Source organism: Equus caballus, chromosome 5 (assembly GCF_041296265.1).
Source record: "Equus caballus isolate H_3958 breed thoroughbred chromosome 5, TB-T2T, whole genome shotgun sequence".
Lineage (NCBI taxonomy): Eukaryota > Metazoa > Chordata > Mammalia > Perissodactyla > Equidae > Equus > Equus caballus.
In genome coordinates, this window is record NC_091688.1 from 52,620,078 (window position 1) to 52,633,817 (window position 13,740).

A 13,740-nucleotide genomic window follows, 5' to 3' on the forward strand; every position below is an offset into this window, starting at 1 on the left:
CACAACCTGCAGGCTTCTTTCCAAAGGGCGAGTTGGGCCCCAAAGCATCTTGCTTCCAGCTCTTTGGGAAGCTAAGAAACAACTCGCTCTGCACAGTGCTCTTACAGCCTACCGGGAACATCTCTTACAAAGGCCTGTGAAACGCAGTTTCTTTGCAGGCCTGATCTGGCTGAAGTAGAACTTCTGCTCTGGGTGTGCTACATGGCCCTAGAGCTGAAAGGCACAATGTGCAGGCTTCTTTGCAAAAGGCGAGTTGGGCCCCAAAGCATCTTGCTTCCAGCTCTTTGGGCTAGCTATGAAACAACTCGCTCTGCACAGTGCTCTTACAGCCTACCGGGAACATCTCTTACAAAGGCCTGTGAAATGCAGTTTCTTTGCAGGCCTGATCACGCTGCACTAGAACTTCTGCTCTGGGTGTGCTACATTGCCCTAGAGCTGAAGGGCACAACGTGCAGGCTTCTTTCCAAAGGGCGAGTTGGGCCCCAAAGCATCTTGCTTCCAGCTCTTTGGGAAGCTAAGAAACAACTCGCTATGCACAGTGCTCTTACAGCCTACCGGGAACATCTCTTCCAAAGGCCTGTGAAACGCAGTTTCTTTGCAGGCCTGATCTGGCTGAAGTGGAACTTCTGCTCTGGGTGTGCTACATTGCCCTAGAGCTGAAAAGCACAACGTGCAGGCTTCTTTCCAAAGGGCGAGTTGGGCCCCAAAGCATCTTGCTTCCAGCTCTTTGGGAAGCTAAGAAACAACTCGCTCTGCACAGTGCTCTTACAGCCTACCGGGAGCATCAGTTACAAAGGCCTGTGAAATGCAGTTTCTTTGCAGGCCTAATCTGGCTGAACCAGAACTTCTGCTCTGGGTGTGCTACATTTCCCTAGAGCTGAAACGCACAATGTGCAGGCTTCTTTCCAAAGGGCGAGTTGGGCCCCAAAGCATCTTGCTTCCAGCTCTTTGGGAAGCTAAGAAACAACTCGCTCTGCACAGTGCTTTTACAGCCTACCGGGAACATCTCTTACAAAGGCATCTCAAACGCAATTTCTTTGCAGGCATGATCTGGCTGAAGTAGAACTTCTGCTCTGGGTGTGCTACATTGGCCTAGAGCTGAAAGGCACAACGTGCAGGCTTCTTTCCAAAGGGCGAGTTGGGCCCCAAAGCATCTTGCTTCCAGCTCTTTGGGAAGCTAAGAAACAACTCGCTCTGCACAGTGCTCTTACAGCCTACCGGGAACATCTCTTACAAAGGCCTGTGAAACGCAGTTTCTTTGCAGGCCTGATCTGGCTGAAGTAGAACTTCTGCTCTGGGTGTGCTACATGGCCCTAGAGCTGAAAGGCGCAATGTGCAGGCTTCTTTCCAAAGGGCGAGTTGGGCCCCAAAGCATCTTGCTTCCAGCTCTTTGGGCTAGCTATGAAACAACTCGCTCTGCACAGTGCTCTTACAGCCTACCGGAACCATAACTTACAAAGGCCTGTGAAATGCAGTTTCTTTGCAGGCCTGATCACGCTGCACTAGAACTTCTGCTCTGGGTGTGCTACATTGCCCTAGAGCTGAAGGGCGCAACGTGCAGGCCTGTTTCCAAAGGGCGAGTTGGGCCCCAAAGCATCTTGCTTCCAGCTCTTTGGGAAGCTAAGAAACAAGTCGCTCTGCACAGTGCTCTTACAGCCTACTGGGAACATCTCTTACAAAGGCCTGTGAAACGCAGTTTCTTTGCAGGCCTGACCTGGCTGAAGTAGAACTTCTGCTCTGGGTGTGCTACATTGCCCTAGAGCTGAAAGGCACAACGTGCAGGCTTCTTTGCAAAGGGAGAGTTGGGCCGCAAAGCAACTTGCTTCCAGCTCCTTGGGAAGCTAAGAAACAACTCGCACTGCACAGTGCTCTTACAGCCTACTGGGAACATCTCATACAAAGGCCTGTCAAACGCAGTTTCTTTGCAGGCCTGATCTGGCTGAGGTAGAACTTCTGCTCTGGGTGTGCTACATGGCCCTAGAGCTGAAAGGCACAACGTGCAGGCTTCTTTCCAAAGGGCGAGTTGGGCCCCAAAGCATCTTGCTTCCAGCTCTTTGGGCTAGCTATGAAACAACTCGCTCTGCACAGTGCTCTTACAGCCTACCGGGAACATCTCTTACAAAGGCCTGTGAAACGCAGTTTCTTTGCAGGCCTGATCTGGCTGAAGTAGAACTTCTGCTCTGGGTGTGCTACATTGCCCTAGAGCTGAAAGGCACAACGTGCAGGCTTCTTTCCAAAGGGCGAGTTGGGCCCCAAAGCTTCTTGCTTCCAGCTCTTTGGGAAGCTAAGAAACAACTCGCTCTGCACAGTGCTCTTACAGCCTACCGGGAACATCTCTTACAAAGGCCTGTGAAACGCAGTTTCTTTGCAGGCCTGATGTGGCTGAAGTAGAACTTCTGCTCTGTGTGTGCTACATGGCCCTAGAGCTGAAAGGCACAACGTGCAGGCTTCTTTCCAAAGGGCGAGTTGGGCCCCAAAGCATCTTGCTTCCAGCTCTTTGGGCTAGCTATGAAACAACTCGCTCTGCACAGTGCTCTTACAGCCTACCGGGAGCATCAGTTACAAAGGCCTGTGAAATGCAGTTTCTTTGCAGGCCTGTTCTGGCTGAACTAGAACTTCTGCTCTGGGTGTGCTACATTGCCCTAGAGCTGAAAGGCACAACGTGCAGGCTTCTTTCCAAAGGGCGAGTTGGGCCCCAAAGCATCTTGCTTCCAGCTCTTTGGGAAGCTAAGAAACAACTCGCTCTGCACAGTGCTCTTACAGCCTACCGGGAACATCTCTTACAAAGGCCTGTGAAACGCAGTATCTTTGCAGGCCTGATCTGGCTGAAGTGGAACTTCTGCTCTGGGTGCTCTACATTGCCCTAGAGCTGAAAGGCACAACGTGCAGGCTTCTTTCCAAAGGGCGAGTTGGGCCCCAAAGCATCTTGCTTCCAGCTCTTTGGGAACCTAAAAACAACTCGCTCTGCACAGTGCTCTTACAGCCTACCGGGAACATCTCTTGCAAAGGCCTGTGAAACGCAGTTTCTTTGCAGGCCTGATCTGGCTGATGTAGAACTTCTGCTCTGGGTGTGCTACATTGCCCTAGAGCTGAAAGGCACAACGTGCAGGCTTCTTTCCAAAGGGCGAGTTGGGCCTCAAAGCATCTTGCTTCCAGCTCTTTGGGAAGCTAAGAAACAACTCGCTCTGCACAGTGCTCTTACAGCCTACCGGGAACATCTCTTACAAAGGCCTGTGAAACGCAGTTTCTTTGCAGGCCTGATCTGGCTAAAGTAGAACTTCTGCTGTGGGTGTGCTACATTGGCCTAGAGCTGAAAGTCACAACGTGCAGGCTCCTTTCCAAAGGGCGAGTTGGGCCCCAAAGCATCTTGCTTCCATCTCTTTGGGAAGCTAAGAAACAACTCGCTATGCACAGTGCTCTTACAGCCTACCGGGAACATCTCTTACAAAGGCCTGTGAAACGCAGTTTCTTCGCAGGCCTGATCTGGCTGAAGTGGAACTTCTGCTCTGGGTGTGCTACATTGCCCTAGAGCTGAAAAGCACAACGTGCAGGCTTCTTTCCAAAGGGCGAGTTGGGCCCCAAAGCTTCTTGCTTCCAGCTCTTTGGGAAGCTAAGAAACAACTCGCTCTGCACAGTGCTCTTACAGCCTACCGGGAGCATCAGTTACAAAGGCCTGTGAAATGCAGTTTCTTTGCAGGCCTAATCTGGCTGAACCAGAACTTCTGCTCTGGGTGTGCTACATTTCCCTAGAGCTGAAAGGCACAATGTGCAGGCTTCTTTCCAAAGGGCGAGTTGGGCCCCAAAGCATCTTTCTTCCAGCTCTTTGGGAAGCTAAGAAACAACTCGCTCTGCACAGTGCTTTTACAGCCTACCGGGAACATCTCTTAAAAAGGCATCTCAAACGCAGTTGCTTTGCAGGCCTGATCTGGCTGAAGTAGAACTTCTGCTCTGGGTGTGCTACATTGGCCTAGAGCTGAAAGGCACAAAGTGCAGGCTTCCTTGCAAAGGGCGAGTTGGGCCGCAAAGCATCTTGCTTCCAGCTCCTTGGGAAGCTAAGAAACAACTCGCTCTGCACAGTGCTCTTACAGCCTACCGGGAACATCTCTTACAAAGGCCTGTGAAACGCAGTTTCTTTGCAGGCCTGATCTCGCTGAAGTAGAACTTCTGCTCTGGGTGTGCTCCATTGGCCTAGAGCTGAAAGGCACAACCTGCAGGCTTCTTTCCAAAGGGCGAGTTGGGCCCCAAAGCATCTTGCTTCCAGCTCTTTGGGAAGCTAAGAAACAACTCGCTCTGCACAGTGCTCTTACAGACTACCGGGAACATCTCATACAAAGGCCTGTCAAACGCAGTTTCTTTGCAGGCCTGATCTGGCTGAGGTAGAACTTCTGCTCTGGGTGTGCTACATGGCCCAAGAGCTGAAAGGCACAACGTGCAGGCTTCTTTCCAAAGGGCGAGTTGGGCCCCAAAGCATCTTGCTTCCAGCTCTTTGGGCTAGCTATGAAACAACTCGCTCTGCACAGTGCTCTTACAGCCTATCGGGAACATCTCTTACAAAGGCCTGTGAAACGAAGTTTCTTGGCAGGCCTGATCTGGCTGAACTAGAACTTCTGCTCTGGGTGTGCTACATTGCCCTAGAGCTGAAAGGCACAACGTGCAGGCTTCTTTCCAAAGGGCGAGTTGGGCCCCAAAGCATCTTGCTTCCAGCTCTTTGGGAAGCTAAGAAACAACTCGCTCTGCACAGTGCTCTTACTGCCTACCGGGAATATCTCTTACAAAGGCCTGTGAAACGCAGTTTCTTTGCAGGCCTGATGTGGCTGAAGTAGAACTTCTGCTCTGGGTGTGCTACATTGCCCTAGAGCTGAAAGGCACAACGTGCAGGCTTCTTTGCAAAGGGCGAGTTGGGCCCCAAAGCATCTTGCTTCCAGCTCTTTGGGAAGCTAAGAAACAACTCGCTCTGCACAGTGCTCTTACAGCCTACCGGGAACATCTCTTACAAAGGCCTGTGAAACGCAGTTTCTTTGCAGGCCTGATCTCGCTGAAGTAGAACTTCTGCTCTGGGTGTGCTACATTGGCCTAGAGCTGAAAGGCACAACGTGCAGGCTTCTTTCCAAAGGGCGAGTTAGGCCCCAAACCATCTTGCTTCCAGCTCTTTGGGAAGCTAAGAAACAATTCGCTCTGCACAGTGCTCTTACAGCCTAGTGGGAACATCTCTTACAAAGGCCTGTTAAACACAGTTTCTTTGCAGGCCTGATCTGGCTGAACTAGAAATTCTGCTCTGCGTGTGCTACATTGCCCTAGAGCTGAAAGGCACAACGTGCAGGCTTCTTTGCAAACGGCGAGTTGGGCCGCAAAGCATCTTGCTTCCAGCTCCTTGGGAAGCTAAGAAACAACTCGCTCTGCACAGTGCTCTTACAGCCTACCGGGAACATCTCTTACAAAGGCCTGTGAAACGCAGTTTCTTTGCAGGCCTGATCTGGCTGAAGTAGAACTTCTGCTCTGGGTGTGCTACATGGCCCTAGAGCTGAAAGGCACAATGTTCAGGCTTCTTTGCAAAAGGCGAGTTGGGCCCCAAAGCATCTTGCTTCCAGCTCTTTGGGCTAGCTATGAAACAACTCGCTCTGCACAGTGCTCTTACAGCCTACCGGAACCATCACTTACAAAGGCCTGTGAAATGCAGTTTCTTTGCAGGCCTGATCACGCTGCACTAGAACTTCTGCTCTGGGTGTGCTACATTGCCCTAGAGCTGAAGGGCGCAACGTGCAGGCCTGTTTCCAAAGGGCGAGTTGGGCCCCAAAGCATCTTGCTTCCAGCTCTTTGGGAAGCTAAGAAACAACTCGCTCAGCCCAGTGCTCTTACAGCCTACCGGGAACATCTCTTACAAAGGCCTGTGAAACGCAGTTTCTTTGCAGGCCTGATCTGGCTGAAGTGGAACTTCTGCTCTGGGTGCTCTACATTGCCCTAGAGCTGAAAGGCACAACGTGCAGGCTTCTTTCCAAAGGGCGAGTTGGGCCCCAAAGCATCTTGCTTCCAGCTCTTTGGGAAGCTAAGTAACAACTCGCTCTGCACAGTGCTCTTACAGCCTACCGGGAAGATCTCTTACAAAGGCCTGTGAAACGCAGTTTCTTTGCAGGCCTGATCTGGCTGAAGTAGAACTTCTGCTCTGGGTGTGCTACATGGCCCTAGAGCTGAAAGGCACAATGTGAAGGCTTCTTTGCAAAAGGCGAGTTGGGCCCCAAAGCATCTTGCTTCCAGCTCTTTGGGCTAGCTATGAAACAACTCGCTCTGCACAGTGCTCTTACAGCCTACCGGAACCATCACTTACAAAGGCCTGTGAAATGCAGTTTCTTTGCAGGCCTGATCACGCTGCACTAGAACTTCTGCTCTGGGTGTGCTACATTGCCCTAGAGCTGAAGAGCACAACGTGCAGGCCTGTTTCCAAAGGGCGAGTTGGGCCCCAAAGCATCTTGCTTCCAGCTCTTTGGGAAGCTAAGAAACAACTCGCTCTGCACAGTGCTCTTACAGCCTACTGGGAACATCTCTTACAAAGGCCTGTGAAATGCAGTTGCTTTGCAGGCCGGATCTGGCTGAACTAGAACTTCTGCTCTGGGTGTGCTACATTGCCCTAGAGCTGAAAGGCACAACGTGCAGGCTTCTTTGCAAAGGGCGAGTTGGGCCTCAAAGCAACTTGCTTCCAGCTCCTTGGGAAGCTAAGAAACAACTCGCACTGCACAGTGCTCTTACAGCCTACTGGGAACATCTCATACAAAGGCCTGTCAAACGCAGTTTCTTTGCAGGCCTGATCTGGCTGAGGTAGAACTTCTGCTCTGGGTGTGCTACATGGCCCTAGAGCTGAAAGGCACAACGTGCAGGCTTCTTTCCAAAGGGCGAGTTGGGCCCCAAAGCATCTTGCTTCCAGCTCTTTGGGCTAGCTATGAAACAACTCGCTCTGCACAGTGCTCTTACAGCCTACCGGGAACATCTCTTACAAAGGCCTGTGAAACGCAGTTTCTTTGCAGGCCTGATCTGGCTGAAGTAGAACTTCTGCTCTGGGTGTGCTACATTGGCCTAGAGCTGAAAGGCACAACGTGCAGGCTTCTTTCCAATGGGCGAGTTGGGCCCCAAAGCTTCTTGCTTCCAGCTCTTTGGGAAGCTAAGAAACAACTCGCTCTGCACAGTGCTCTTACAGCCTACCGGGAACATCTCTTACAAAGGCCTGTGAAACGCAGTTTCTTTGCAGGCCTGATGTGGCTGAAGTAGAACTTCTGCTCTGTGTGTGCTACATGGCCCTAGAGCTGAAAGGCACAACGTGCAGGCTTCTTTCCAAAGGGCGAGTTGGGCCCCAAAGCATCTTGCTTCCAGCTCTTTGGGCTAGCTATGAAACAACTCGCTCTGCACAGTGCTCTTACAGCCTACCGGGAGCATCACTTACAAAGGCCTGTGAAATGCAGTTTCTTTGCAGGCCTGATCTGGCTGAACTAGAACTTCTGCTCTGGGTGTGCTACATTGCCCTAGAGCTGAAAGGCACAACGTGCAGGCTTCTTTCCAAAGGGCGAGTTGGGCCCCAAAGCATCTTGGTCCAGCTCTTTGGGAAGCTAAGAAACAACTCGCTCTGCACAGTGCTCTTACAGCCTACCGGGAACATCTCTTACAAAGGCCTGTGAAACGCAGTATCTTTGCAGGCCTGATCTGGCTGAAGTGGAACTTCTGCTCTGGGTGCTCTACATTGCCCTAGAGCTGAAAGGCACAACGTGCAGGCTTCTTTCCAAAGGGCGAGTTGAGCCCCAAAGCATCTTGCTTCCAGCTCTTTGGGAAGCTAAGTAACAACTCGCTCTGCACCGTTCTCTTACAGCCTACCGGGAACATCTCTTACAAAGGCCTGTGAAACGCAGTTTCTTTGCAGGCCTGATCTGGCTGAAGTAGAACTTCTGCTCTGGGTGTGCTACATGGCCCTAGAGCTGAAAGGCACAACGTGCAGGCTTCTTTCCAAAGGGCGAGTTGGGCCCCAAAGCATCTTGCTTCCAGCTCTTTGGGAAGCTAAGAAACAACTCGCTCTGCACAGTGCTTTTACAGAGTCCCGGGAACATCTCTTACAAAGGCCTGTGTAACGCACTTTCTTTGCAGGCCTGATTTGGCTGAAGTAGAACTTCTGCTCTGGGTGTGCTACATTGGCCTAGAGCTGAAAGGCACAATGTGCAGGCTTCTTTCCAAAGGGCGAGTTGGGCCCCAAAGCATCTTGCTTCCAGCTCTTTGGGCTAGCTATGAAACAACTCGCTCTGCACAGTGCTCTTACAGCCTACCGGGAATATCTCTTACAAAGGCCTGTGAAACGAAGTTTCTTGGCAGGCCTGATCTGGCTGAACTAGAACTTCTGCTCTGGGTGTGCTACATTGCCCTAGAGCTGAAAGGCACAACGTGCAGGCTTCTTTCCAAAGGTCGAGTTGGGCCCCAAAGCATCTTGCTTCCAGCTCTTTGGGAAGCTAAGAAACAACTCGCTCTGCACAGTGCTCTTACTGCCTACCGGGAATATCTCTTACAAAGGCCTGTGAAACGCAGTTTCTTTGCAGGCCTGATGTGGCTGAAGTAGAACTTCTGCTCTGGGTGTGCTACATTGCCCTAGAGCTGAAAGGCACAACCTACAGGCTTCTTTGCAAAGGGCGAGTTGGGCCCCAAAGCATCTTGCTTCCAGCTCTTTGGGAAGCTAAGAAACAACTCGCTCTGCACAGTGCTCTTACAGCCTACTGGGAACATCTCTTACAAAGGCCTGTGAAACGCAGTTTCTTTGCAGGCCTGATCTCGCTGAAGTAGAACTTCTGCTCTGGGTGTGCTACATTGGCCTAGAGCTGAAAGGCACAACGTGCAGGCTTCTTTCCAAAGGGCGAGTTAGGCCCCAAACCATCTTGCTTCCAGCTCTTTGGGCTAGCTATGAAACAATTCGCTCTTCACAGTGCTCTTACAGCCTAGTGGGAACATCTCTTACAAAGGCCTGTTAAACACAGTTTCTTTGCAGGCCTGATCTGGCTGAACTAGAAATTCTGCTCTGCGTGTGCTACATTGCCCTAGAGCTGAAAGGCACAACGTGCAGGCTTCTTTGCAAAGGGCGAGTTGGGCCGCAAAGCATCTTGCTTCCAGCTCCTTGGGAAGCTAAGAAACAACTCGCTCTGCACAGTGCTCTTACAGCCTACCGGAACCATCACTTACAAAGGCCTGTGAAATGCAGTTTCTTTGCAGGCCTGATCACGCTGCACTAGAACTTCTGCTCTGGGTGTGCTACATTGCCCTAGAGCTGAAGGGCGCAACGTGCAGGCCTGTTTCCAAAGGGCGAGTTGGGCCCCAAAGCATCTTGCTTCCAGCTCTTTGGGAAGCTAAGAAACAAGTCGCTCTGCACAGTGCTCTTACAGCCTACTGGGAACATCTCTTACAAAGGCCTGTGAAACGCAGTTTCTTTGCAGGCCTGATCTGGCTGAACCAGAACTTCTGCTCTGGGTGTGATACATTTCCCTAGAGCTGAAAGGCACAATGTGCCGGCTTCTTTCCAAAGGGCGAGTTGGGCCCCAAAGCATCTTGCTTCCAGCTCTTTGGGAAGCTAAGAAACAACTCGCTCTGCACAGTGCTTTTACAGCCTACCGGGAACATCTCTTACAAAGGCATCTCAAACGCAATTTCTTTGCAGGCCTGATCTGGCTGAAGTAGAACTTCTGCTCTGGGTGTGCTACATTGGCCTAGAGCTGAAAGGCACAACGTGCAGGCTTCTTTCCAAAGGGCGAGTTGGGCCCCAAAGCATCTTGCTTCCAGCTCTTTGGGAAGCTAAGAAACAACTCGCTCTGCACAGTGCTCTTACAGCATACCGGGAACATCTCTTACAAAGGCCTGTGAAACGCAGTTTCTTTGCAGGCCTGATCTGGCTGAACTAGAACCACTGCTCTGCGTGTGCTACATTGCCCTACAGCTGAAAGGCACAACGTGCAGGCTTCTTTGCAAAGGGCGAGTTGGGCCGCAAAGCATCTTGCTTCCAGCTCCTTGGGAAGCTAAGAAACAACTCGCTCTGCACAGTGCTCTTACAGCCTACCGGGAACATCTCTTACAAAGGCCTGTGAAACGCAGTTTCTTTGCAGGCCTGATCTCGCTGAAGTAGAACTTCTGCTCTGGGTGCGCTACATTGGCCTAGAGCTGAAAGGCACAACCTGCAGGCTTCTTTCCAAAGGGCGAGTTGGGCCCCAAAGCATCTTGCTTCCAGCTCTTTGGGAAGCTAAGAAACAACTCGCTCTGCACAGTGCTCTTACAGCCTACCGGGAACATCTCTTACAAAGGCCTGTGAAACGCAGTTTCTTTGCAGGCCTGATCTGGCTGAAGTAGAACTTCTGCTCTGGGTGTGCTACATGGCCCTAGAGCTGAAAGGCACAATGTGCAGGCTTCTTTGCAAAAGGCGAGTTGGGCCCCAAAGCATCTTGCTTCCAGCTCTTTGGGCTAGCTATGAAACAACTCGCTCTGCACAGTGCTCTTACAGCCTACCGGGAACATCTCTTACAAAGGCCTGTGAAATGCAGTTTCTTTGCAGGCCTGATCACGCTGCACTAGAACTTCTGCTCTGGGTGTGCTACATTGCCCTAGAGCTGAAGGGCACAACGTGCAGGCTTCTTTCCAAAGGGCGAGTTGGGCCCCAAAGCATCTTGCTTCCAGCTCTTTGGGAAGCTAAGAAACAACTCGCTATGCACAGTGCTCTTACAGCCTACCGGGAACATCTCTTCCAAAGGCCTGTGAAACGCAGTTTCTTTGCAGGCCTGATCTGGCTGAAGTGGAACTTCTGCTCTGGGTGTGCTACATTGCCCTAGAGCTGAAAAGCACAACGTGCAGGCTTCTTTCCAAAGGGCGAGTTGGGCCCCAAAGCATCTTGCTTCCAGCTCTTTGGGAAGCTAAGAAACAACTCGCTCTGCACAGTGCTCTTACAGCCTACCGGGAGCATCAGTTACAAAGGCCTGTGAAATGCAGTTTCTTTGCAGGCCTAATCTGGCTGAACCAGAACTTCTGCTCTGGGTGTGCTACATTTCCCTAGAGCTGAAACGCACAATGTGCAGGCTTCTTTCCAAAGGGCGAGTTGGGCCCCAAAGCATATTGCTTCCAGCTCTTTGGGAAGCTAAGAAACAACTCGCTCTGCACAGTGCTTTTACAGCCTACCGGGAACATCTCTTACAAAGGCATCTCAAACGCAATTTCTTTGCAGGCATGATCTGGCTGAAGTAGAACTTCTGCTCTGGGTGTGCTACATTGGCCTAGAGCTGAAAGGCACAACGTGCAGGCTTCTTTCCAAAGGGCGAGTTGGGCCCCAAAGCATCTTGCTTCCAGCTCTTTGGGAAGCTAAGAAACAACTCGCTCTGCACAGTGCTCTTACAGCCTACCGGGAACATCTCTTACAAAGGCCTGTGAAACGCAGTTTCTTTGCAGGCCTGATCTGGCTGAAGTAGAACTTCTGCTCTGGGTGTGCTACATGGCCCTAGAGCTGAAAGGCGCAATGTGCAGGCTTCTTTCCAAAGGGCGAGTTGGGCCCCAAAGCATCTTGCTTCCAGCTCTTTGGGCTAGCTATGAAACAACTCGCTCTGCACAGTGCTCTTACAGCCTACCGGAACCATAACTTACAAAGGCCTGTGAAATGCAGTTTCTTTGCAGGCCTGATCACGCTGCACTAGAACTTCTGCTCTGGGTGTGCTACATTGCCCTAGAGCTGAAGGGCGCAACGTGCAGGCCTGTTTCCAAAGGACGAGTTGGGCCCCAAAGCATCTTGCTTCCAGCTCTTTGGGAAGCTAAGAAACAAGTCGCTCTGCACAGTGCTCTTACAGCCTACTGGGAACATCTCTTACAAAGGCCTGTGAAACGCAGTTTCTTTGCAGGCCTGACCTGGCTGAAGTAGAACTTCTGCTCTGGGTGTGCTACATTGCCCTAGAGCTGAAAGGCACAACGTGCAGGCTTCATTGCAAAGGGAGAGTTGGGCCGCAAAGCAACTTGCTTCCAGCTCCTTGGGAAGCTAAGAAACAACTCGCACTGCACAGTGCTCTTACAGCCTACTGGGAACATCTCATACAAAGGCCTGTCAAACGCAGTTTCTTTGCAGGCCTGATCTGGCTGAGGTAGAACTTCTGCTCTGGGTGTGCTACATGGCCCTAGAGCTGAAAGGCACAACGTGCAGGCTTCTTTCCAAAGGGCGAGTTGGGCCCCAAAGCATCTTGCTTCCAGCTCTTTGGGCTAGCTATGAAACAACTCGCTCTGCACAGTGCTCTTACAGCCTACCGGGAACATCTCTTACAAAGGCCTGTGAAACGCAGTTTCTTTGCAGGCCTGATCTGGCTGAAGTAGAACTTCTGCTCTGGGTGTGCTACATTGCCCTAGAGCTGAAGGGCACAACGTGCAGGCCTGTTTCCAAAGGGCGAGTTGGGCCCCAAAGCATCTTGCTTCCAGCTCTTTGGGAAGCTAAGAAACAACTCGCTCTGCACAGTGCTCTTACAGCCTACTGGGAACATCTCTTACAAAGGTCTGTGAAATGCAGTTGCTTTGCAGGCCGGATCTGGCTGAACTAGAACTTCTGCTCTGCGTGTGCTACATTGCCCTAGAGCTGAAAGGCACAACGTGCAGGCTTCTTTCCAAAGGGCGAGTTGGGCCCCAAAGCTTCTTGCTTCCAGCTCTTTGGGAAGCTAAGAAACAACTCGCTCTGCACAGTGCTCTTACAGCCTACCGGGAACATCTCTTACAAAGGCCTGTGAAACGCAGTTTCTTTGCAGGCCTGATGTGGCTGAAGTAGAACTTCTGCTCTGTGTGTGCTACATGGCCCTAGAGCTGAAAGGCACAACGTGCAGGCTTCTTTCCAAAGGGCGAGTTGGGCCCCAAAGCATCTTGCTTCCAGCTCTTTGGGCTAGCTATGAAACAACTCGCTCTGCACAGTGCTCTTACAGCCTACCGGGAGCATCAGTTACAAAGGCCTGTGAAATGCAGTTTCTTTGCAGGCCTGTTCTGGCTGAACTAGAACTTCTGCTCTGGGTGTGCTACATTGCCCTAGAGCTGAAAGGCACAACGTGCAGGCTTCTTTCCAAAGGGCGAGTTGGGCCCCAAAGCATCTTGCTTCCAGCTCTTTGGGAAGCTAAGAAACAACTCGCTCTGCACAGTGCTCTTACAGCCTACCGGGAACATCTCTTACAAAGGCCTGTGAAACGCCGTATCTTTGCAGGCCTGATCTGGCTGAAGTGGAACTTCTGCTCTGGGTGCTCTACATTGCCCTAGAGCTGAAAGGCACAACGTGCAGGCTTCTTTCCAAAGGGCGAGTTGGGCCCCAAAGCATCTTGCTTCCAGCTCTTTGGGAACCTAAAAACAACTCGCTCTGCACAGTGCTCTTACAGCCTACCGGGAACATCTCTTGCAAAGGCCTGTGAAACGCAGTTTCTTTGCAGGCCTGATCTGGCTGATGTAGAACTTCTGCTCTGGGTGTGCTACATTGCCCTAGAGCTGAAAGGCACAACGTGCAGGCTTCTTTCCAAAGGGCGAGTTGGGCCTCAAAGCATCTTGCTTCCAGCTCTTTGGGAAGCTAAGAAACAACTCGCTCTGCACAGTGCTCTTACAGCCTACCGGGAACATCTCTTACAAAGGCCTGTGAAACGCAGTTTCTTTGCAGGCCTGATCTGGCTAAAGTAGAACTTCTGCTGTGGGTGTGCTACATTGGCCTAGAGCTGAAAGTCACAACGTGCAGGCTCCTTTCCAAAG